Source organism: Gekko japonicus, unplaced genomic scaffold (assembly GCF_001447785.1).
Source record: "Gekko japonicus isolate JY-2015 unplaced genomic scaffold, Gekko_japonicus_V1.1 scaffold589, whole genome shotgun sequence".
Lineage (NCBI taxonomy): Eukaryota > Metazoa > Chordata > Lepidosauria > Squamata > Gekkonidae > Gekko > Gekko japonicus.
The window spans coordinates 480,659-490,499 of NW_015163105.1; positions in this window are offsets into that span (position 1 = coordinate 480,659).

The window sequence follows — 9,841 nt, forward strand, 5'->3', positions numbered from 1 at the left end:
AAGGAATGGAAGTGCTCAAGATGACCTTTCTCTTATGGCCATTTCCACACAGGTCATCTCAGGTTCAATGCTGTTGGGAAGCAGCCCCCCCCCTTCCCCACAAGATCCTGGTGCATTTGTGTACCTCCCAAGGTTCCCCTGGCTTCCTCACAATCTTTCCAAAACCTGCTTTGCTCCCAAGTTTTGGGAAAGATCCAAGCAAATCCCCACATGGGCCCTCGTTGGAAACATGTAAAGAGGATCCAGCCCTCCAAAGGTCTATGAAGGCACTCAATGAAATGGCTGAGCAGTCGGGCTAGAACAGATAAAAGGAAGTCCTTCTTCACCCAAAGAGTGATTAACACATGGAATTCACTGCCACAGGAGGTGGCGGCGGCTACAAGCATGGACGGCTTCAAGAGGGAATTGGATAAACATACGGAGCAGAGGTCCATCAGTGGCTATTAGCCACAAGGTATAGATAGGAACTCTTCATCTGGGGCAGGTGATGCTCTGTGTTCTTGGTGCTTGGGGGGGGGGCAACAGTGGGAGGGCTTCTAGTGTCCTGGCCCCACTGGTGGACCTCCTGATGGCACCTGGTATTTTTTGGCCACTGTGTGACAGAGTGTTGGACGGGGTGGGCCAGTGGCCTGATCAAGGATTGGCTTCTCTCATGTTCTGATGTAAGGTCATTTTAGGGCTCTTCACATATTTTCAGAGCGCTGTTGAGTCAGTTCAGTCCGGCAGAGCCAAGAACTTTGGCCATCTAAACAATGGAAACCTGAATCTCTCCCTCATGTAAAAGTTTGGCCTCCAGCTGACTCCACGAGTTCTGCACATCTGTGGGAGGAGGTGAGAACGGGAGAGCAGGCCTGACCGGAGGCCCTGAAGGGCCAAACGCCTGCCCTCGGTTTTATGGCTACCCAGATGTGCAATCTGGAGCCGGCTTTCTAAAATGGCCCCACAGGGACCGGCGTCCACGGGCCCCACTTTCCAGAGGAAGGGAGACCATCCTCCTGTTCTGAAAAGTACCTTCCCCCTTTTCAGCTCTCTGCAAGCAAAGCTGCGCAGGGGTAACATTTAGTTCCTGTCAGGGCTATTTTGGGGCAGGAACGCACAGGGACGGAGTTCCGGCTGGCTTCAGAGTTGGCCACGCCCACTACAGCCAAAACCTCTGTGTGGGAGGCCACAGAGGGAAGGCCTGGGGAGTGACACACCACTGGCGACTCCGAGGCCAGCAGGCCAGGGGGTCCCTGGAAAGGATTAAATGCCTCCCCGTGCCTTCCCCGGCCTGTCCAAGGGTTGGCTTGCCTGGGCTCCCTGCAGCCGCGGGGTGCCCAGACAAGCCAAGGGAAGGCATGGGGTGTGTGGCCTAATATGCTAATGTGTTTCTGCTGTTGGGTGTGGCCTATTATGCTAATGAGTTCCTGCTGGGCTTTTTCTACAAAAAAAGCCCTGGTTCCTGTTAAAAGCCAAACGTCCAAGGGGAAACTCATAAACGATAAAGGACACGCTAAACGTTCCCTTCTTTGGACAGGACAAGCTTTCGAGGAGGAGGAGGAGGAGAGGAGAAAAAGGAAAGGAATGTTTTAGGGTTGCCAGCCTCCAGGTGGGGCCTGGAGACTCCATCCCCCCCCGGAATTACAACTGATCCCCAGACTACAGAGATCAGTCTTCCTGAAGAAAGCGGCAGCTCCAGAAGGTGGACTCTACAGCATTACAACCCTACTACGTCCACTCCCCTCCCCAGAGTCCTCCCCTAAATCTCCAGGGATTTCTCCCAACAGGGAGTTGGCAATCCTGTTTTGCTTCCACTGCCACAGAAGGGCTTTGAGAAGACTCCATGGGGTTGGCTTCCATGGATCCAGCCCTTTTTTCTGAAGGAGAAAGAGGAGGAGGAGGAGGAGGAGATTGGATTTATATCCTGCCCTTCACTACCCAAAGGAGAGTGGTTTACAATCTCCTTTCCCTTCCCCTCCCCACCACAGGCACCCTGTGAGGTAGGTGGGGCTGAAAGAGCTCTTTTGAGAACTGCTCCCGAGAGAACAGCTCTGAGAGAACTGTGACTGACCCAAGGTCCCACCAGCAGCTGCACGCAGAGGATTGAGGAATCAAACCCGGTTCTCCCAGATTAGAGTCCGCAGTCCTAACCACGACACCAAACTGAGCAGCCAGAAATACCAATCCCTTATGCCGGCTTTGGGAATTCAGGCCTTTGTGGGCAAGAGGCCATTAGCTAGGGTTGCCAGGGCCGTGGCCCTTTTCCCAGTCCTCCTGCCCCACTCTCTATGTATCGTGACTTCTTTGTTGATGGGAAGATCTGTTTGGTTTCAGAAGGTCAACCAGATGACCGGCCCTATTGTCCAGTTTCCCTTATTAATGAGCGGAGTCATAAAAATGCCTGAATTTCAAGTTCGCTCATAGACAGACGAGCTATTAACAGAATCTGGATGGATCCCAACAAGTATATAAAGCTGTCCAACGCTACTGGGCTGGAAAGCGGATTGTCGCCCTGGGAGAAGACGTCAAGATTCACTCTGGTGCTTTATTCTGTCGACTCCTGACTCAGAGTGCACCCAGAAGATCTCTGGCGGATCAGCTTTTAACACTTGCAATTGGAAAGTAGCATTGTGACTTAAAACACAAGCCCGTCAAGGTTTCACAATAAAATAAGGGCAAACATCTGTTCTTGTTCTCACACCACCGAGATCACCCAGTGTTAAGATTTCACTTCTGGATATGCAGAGGGATACGCAGACCAAAGGGCTCTTACAACAAACATGTGTACAAACAGTTTTAAAGGTTTCCACAAGATACCCTCCAAAGAGAGAGTGGTTTTTCCAAGGACAGGTCCTGGAAAATTAATTTGTTCCCTGTTGAAAGGAAACGCTATATGGCCATCCATTGGATCCAGATGCTCTGCAATTGCTCCGCTTACCAGAAAGGTCTGTTAAGTAAAAGGGAGGGGCGCGGGGTAGAACCGTTCATCCCTTCCTGAGCATAACCATGTTACTGCGCTGCAGCTGAAACAGCAGTGTCTTCTGGGACACTTTGAAGTCTCAGTTCTGTAGCGCACGGTTTTCACGAGCCAGGGCCCATTCTACCAAACACACGAAGCGTTACACTCCATGGGGAGAGGGGTCATTTCGTAGAAAAAGAGGTACAGGAGCTCATTAGCACAACTCATTAGCATAACTTATTTGCATATGCCACACCCCCTGACATCACTGGAAGTGTGTCAGAAGGCAACACCCACCGCTTAGGCTCCACTGGACTGCTTTGGATTGCTAGCTATTGGGGGGGGGTGCAGATCTGTCCTCGCAGAGGAGGGAGAGCTTGTACCTGAATAAAACTTGGTCTTAAAGGTGCCACTGGACTGTTTTGGACCAGGGGGGCGGGGGGCCCCTCTACAGCTTACCTGGCTGCTTCTTGCTCTGACTGAGGGCTGCTGGGAGCAGGGAGTGGGGCTTGTTCCATGTGCCCACCCCCTGGGCTCTTTACTGCTGGAGCTCCGCTCCTGTGCGCTCCTGCAGGAAATGACCCCATCCATAGGGGAACAAACAGGTGGATGTTTCCATGTCAGGGCTGCCAGTCTCCAGGCGTTACAAACCACCAAAGTTCACTGTGGAAAATGATTCCATTACAGTGACAGTCCACAAACGCTGCTTCTTCTTTTATTTCTTTATTTTACTTCATGCAATGCTGCTGCTTCCAAACAACTTCCAAACAGCATGCAATGCTCCCAAGGTTTGGGGAAGTTGTGTGGAAGCAGCAGCGTCGAGGGAAGTAAAATAAAGGAATAAAAGAAGAAGCAATATTTGTGGACTGTCACTGTAATGGAATCGTTTTTCACAGTGACCTTTGGTGTTTGTGCCTTTGGTTCATCCCTGTGGTCCATTTGTGGCTTGAACCTTTAGGTGGCAGCTGAAGATCTCGTGGGATTACGGTTGATCTCCAGGTGACCGAGATCAGCTCCCCTGGAGAAAATGGCTGCTTTGGAGGGTGGACTCTATGGCGTTGGACCATGCTGAGGCCCCTCCCCTCCCCAACCCCCACCCTCCCCAGGCTCCACCCCCCAAATCTCCAGGTATTTCCCAACCTGGAGCTGGCAACCCTCATCCTGTATGCACTGTGTTATTACAAAGGGAGGCTAGAAAACCCAGACGTAGGCAATGTTCCCTCTAAGCTGCGGAGTCTTGTGAGCAAAAATCCTACTTTGTGAGCTGCTGGCATTAAAGCTGTGAGCGAGGGATTTGGCCAGTGCATAAATTAGTTTGCTCTGGAGCCCTCCTTCCTGAGCGAAGACAAACAATGTGTGAGCCGGAGGCTAAAAGAACTGTAAGCTAGCTCACACTAACTCAGCTTAGAGGGAAGAAGACGCTGGACCTAGGTATGGACCTTGCCGAGCACAAGACATCAAATCAGTGAACTTGAACACGGTTCCGTTGCCGTCATCCTTGCACCCTGTCTATTTGCGTTGCATAGATTATCTTTATGTGGAGGTGGCACCGCAAAAGCAGAGAAGGTCAGTTGCCACCAGAGAGAGAGAGAGAGCGAGAGAAAACACGCCGGACTGTGGCTCTGTCTTGCATACAACGGTCTCTTAGTATTCCTTTACAGCTGCAGGTAAAGATTTGTCTGACTCAAGCCAAAACTCAGAAGGTACAGCTTGCACTGTACATGACCCAAATATAGATTATTCACATAAACATGTCTTCACAGAGGCCCGTGCATGCATTCGCTCCGGCATCATAAATTCAAACGGAGCGCTTGTGGACACCCCTGCATAATTCGCTCAACTTTTTTTGTGACTCAAAGGCAGTGCGGGGAATGATTAAATACAATTTCCAAATCCTTCCAGCTGCCGACCTGGATTCCAGATTCGGGAAAGTCAAACCACTTTGGACACCATCAAAACAGCTTGTTCAGCAAAACCACACAAAAGCTTATTTTTACTGTCGGAGTGAGTTTTGATCTTAACTATGTATGGTTGCCAAGCTCCAGGTAGCACCTGGAGATCTCCCACTATGACAACTGATCTGAAAAAGAAGAAGAGGAGGAGGAGGAGGAGGAGATTGGATTTATACCCCGCCTTTCACTACCCAAAGGTGTCTCAGAGCGGCTTACAATCTCCTGTCCCTTCCCCTCCGCACAACAGACACCCTGTGAAGTAAAAGAAGAAGAAGAGATTGGATTTATACCCCGCCCTTCATGACCCAAAGGTGTCTCTTTGGTTTTTTTTTAATTTTATTTTGTATTTTCCAAACAGAACAAACATTACTGTATTTCATCATAATACATATATTTGAGTCAGTTTTCACATTCTATCCATTTATATAATCCTTTCCATCTTTCAACGTATGTCTCTTCCTTTTTCCCCTGTAATATCATAGTCAGTTTTTCTATTTCTGCTACTTCCATCATTTTTTGTTTTATCTCTTCTATTTTAGGTGTCTTATCCATTTTCCAATATTTAGCCCACAATATTCTGGCAGCTGTAACAACATATACAATTACATATTTTTCATTAAAATTAAGCGTTTCTGGCGTGATATTTAATAGGTAAGTCTCAGGCATCAATTCAAGCTTTACATTGACAATTTTTTCTATTATTTTTTGTACCTTTTTCCAGTATTTCTGTACTTCCACGCAACTCCACCACATGTGGTAAAATGTACCTACGTTAACTCTACATGGTTTCTCTTCAGATCGCATAAACCTTTCGCCTTTTACGACCCAAAGGTGTCTCAAGAGCGGCTTACAATCTCCTTTCCCTCCCCCTCCCCACAACAGACACCCTGTGAGGCGGGTGGGGCTGAGAGAGCTCTGAGAGAACTGCTCTTTCCAGAACAGCTCTGAGAGAACTTGTGACTGACCCAAGGGCACACCAGCAGCTACAAGTGGAGGAGTGGGGAATCAAACCCGGTTCTCCCAGGTCAGAGTCCGTGCTCCTAACCACTACACCAAACGGGCTTTCAAAGCAGAGCACTGAGCCACAACCCTCCCCCACCTCAGGCTCCATACGGGTGGGAGATTCATCCCATCTAATTGAGATCACACTCGGAAGGGTTGACTGAACCGCATAGCTTCAGATGTGGCCCTTAAGAGACCCTGATCTAAGAAGAGGGGAAGGCAGAATGACTCACTCCCACGTGACTTGCATGATTTACCCAGGCCCAGCGGTTTGCTGCTGTTGAACAGTGGCCACTTCACTATAACTGGTGGTGTGTGTGTGTGTAGCAGGGTTCCCTCTAAGCTGAGTTGGTGTGCGCCCAGCTCACAGTTTTCTAGCGTCCAGCTCACACATTTTTGCCTTCGCTCAGGAAAGGTGCCCCCAGAGCAACCTAATTTATGCAGCAGCTAAATCACCAGCTCACAACTTTAATGGCAGTCGCTCACAAAGTAGAATTTTTGCTCACAGAACGCCACAGCTTCGAGGGAGCATTGGTGTGTAGTGCTTGGAGTTTCAGATTAGGATCTGGGAGACCAACATTGGAATCCTCCGTCTGCCATGGAATCAGAAGAAGAAGAAGAAGAGGAGGAGGAGGAGGAGATTGGATTTATACTCCACTGTTAATTCGGAGTCTCAGAGCGGCTTACAAACTCCTTTCCCTTCCTCTCCCCACAACAGTCACCCCCTGTGAGGTAGGCGGGGCTGAGAGAGCTCTGAGAGAATAGCCCTTACAGAACTATGGCTCACTGGGTGACTTTGAGCCAGCCACACATTCAGCCTAACCTACCTCACAGGGTTGTTCTGAAGATAAAGCAAAGAAGAAGAGAACAATGTAAGCAGGTTTGGGTCCCCACCGTCAAGAACAGCGGGATACAAATGATTGATAAATGTTAGATTGGTGGGTGGGTGAGAAGGAAACAGGGAAAGGCGAGGATAAGGGGGCTGCCAGGAGGGGAGAAATAGTGTGGGGAGGGGGGTGCAGGGGAAAGTAAGGGGCTCCCCACAAGTCCTTCAGCCCCGTAGCCAGGACTTTTTCCGGGGGTGCTGGGTGGGCCAATTAAATCCCCAACCCTTTCTTCTCCTCTGGAGAGGATCGATTTTCCTCAACCCCCTTCCCCTGGAAGCATTTCCTGTGGAACTCAAAAGTTGCTGTGCTTGGCATAGCCACCCGCTGCTGGGGCTCAGCCAGCCAGGAACTCCACCAGCTCCCAATGGGCACGGTGTCCAAAGTGGGGGTCGAAGCCTCGCTTTGCCTCCAGTCCCCACCAGAGCCTCCCCAAGCTCTCGGCCTGGCTGGGAGCAGAGCGTGGTGGCAACAGTCCCTGGCGCTGCGTGGTGCAGCCTGCCTGCCTCTTTCCACATGGAGGCAAGCAGGGGCTTCTTCTTTCTCCAAGGCGGGAGGGGGAAGATCGGAAGCAGCAGCTGGTTGGGAGGGAAGGAGCAGCCGGCTGGATCTTGCCAGGGACCCGGTGCATCCGGGGTGCAGCAAATTTGAAATGGGGTGCTGCTGGCTGGTTACGGGCCTGAAGGCCTTGCAGGTTCCCCACTGTAAAACTGGGACCAGCCAGGCTGGCACCTTGTTACTTGATCCAGTGGCCCAGGGAGCACCACCAGCACCATACAACTTGGCCAGTTTTCTGGGGCTGTGGGAGAGGGGTGTGGAGAGGGGGAGCTAAAGACAGGGAGGCAGCTAAAGGTAGGTTGGCAGGGGGGTGGGAAGGAAAGAAGGAAATAAGAAAAGGAGAGAGTATGGGGGCGCTTTCAAGGAACAGAAAGAGGAAAGAGCAGGGGAGGGAAAGTGAGATCTTCCTTGCAGGACCCCTGCTTGTTCGTTATTTATCGTAGGACCCTTTAAAACCCAAACAATTCAAGAGGACTGCAGAACAACCTCTTACCAGTTTGGTGTAGTGGTTAAATGCGCGGACTCTAATCTGGGAGAACCGGGTTTGATTCCCCACTCTTCCACTTGAAGCTGCTGGATGACCTTGGGCAAGTCATAGTTCTGGTCAGAGCTGTTTTCTCTAGGACAGTTCTGGAAAGAGCTCTCTCAGCCCCACCAGGTTGTCTGTTGTGGGGAGGGGAAGAGAAAGGAGTTTGTAAGCGGCTCTGAGACTCCGAGTGGAGGGCAGGGTATAAATCCAATCTTCTCCTTCTCCTTCTCCTCCTCTTCTTCCTCTTCTTCTTCTTACTGCTGAGTCTACACTCCGTTTTCTACAATCCTAGAGCGGATTTCCTCCTCTTTTCCTGTCTCTTCACACATTCCAGAATATTTTTCCCCCTTTCCCTCCTCTCCTCCAGTGTGAAATTGATGAGCACACAGAAGCAGCTTGTGATCTGGGCTACCCAATTCCAAGACTCCTTTGGATAATATGGGGCTGAAGGGAGGGCCACAAAGAGAAATTGGGGGTCCTACTTTTTCCCCCCAGCGAGGCTTATACCACCATGGGTAAGTGAGGGTAACAGGCCAGTCGCCCTCATTGCTCTACAGAAAACTACGGGCCACACTTAGCCTTCACTGCATGGTTAGGGAACTGTCTATGGCAAGGGTGTCAAACATGTGCCCTGGGGGCCGGATCAGACCCCCGGAGGGCTTCTACCAGGCCTGCTGTGGAACTGGCTGTATTCTGCTTCTTCTTCCAGTTCTGCTGCTGCTGCATCATCGTAGGTTTGCAGCTTACAGATATACACCTGAATAGCATACTCCAGAGTGCAACAGCACAAACATTTTGATGCAGTAATTCAGAGCAAGAGGTGTCAGTTATCAGACACTGTTAAATAAACAAAATATTGCAAGAGTGCTCATGTTTAAAGCATATTTTTATTTTAAGTAAACAAAAAACCCTTTGTGTTTGTGTCCTTTATAACGTTTATATCTCCGCTACCTGGCATTACATTTTATGACACACGTGGCCTGGCCCGACAAGGTCTCCTTTATGTCAGATCCGGCCCTAATAACAAATGAGTTCGACGCCCCTGGTCTATGGCCTAGAAGAGCATGTTCTGCCTTGGAGGCATTTAGCCAGGAGCTTCAAGGACTCCACTCCAAAACCCCCATAAGTGGAGATGAGGCTGTTTCAAAGTCTGGAGCGGCAGCCGAGTGGAAACTCAGTTACGCTTAAATTAGATACTAGTAAAATGAACAGAAAAAGCTCTGTCTTTCATCCAAGAGCAAAGTGGTGCGCTCTGACCACTGTAATGTCGTTTCCCTTAAAATAAAGTTAAAATAAGCCGGACCACAAACAGCCACTATGAAACGGGCTGCTGGTGTGCTGAATGGTAGAATTTAATTCAGTCTCTATTTTTTGTTTTTAGAAAAACAAAATAAGAATTACAGGGTTTTTTAAAAAAATAAATAAAGAGAAAAGCTGGAGAAACCTGGAGAAGTGAAATTGACTTGCTTTCTCCCACCAGGGCCAGCCTAGCGGTAGAAGCATACCGGGCGACTTTCCGGAGCAACCGAAAGCCGGAGGTTCTGTAAATGCCTTAGCAAGAGAATCAGTGCTGCACTTTTGGAGCCGGAACTCAGGGGGGCAATCCCAAGCGGGTCTACTCAGAAGCAAGTACCATTGACTCGATAGGGTTTACTCCCGAGAAAGTGATCGTGGGACTGCAGCCTATACGGCCTCTCTTTGGCTGCGGGATGTCCCCTCCGCTGCAGGATGCGTGATCAGAGAGTCTTCCAGCTTCCGTCTCTTGCTCAGGGCGTACAGGGGCCCCCTTGCAACAGGGTGAATTGGACAGAGGGAGCGGGGATGGAAGGTGCCATCCGGTCGCAGGCAACTTACAGTGACCCCTTCGTGCGGCTTTCGAGGCAAGAGACATGCAGAGGTGGCTCTTTGGCTTTGAAACAGAGATGAGCACCGCAACCCTAGAGTCGGATTCGACTGGCTTTCGAGCAAGGGAACCTTT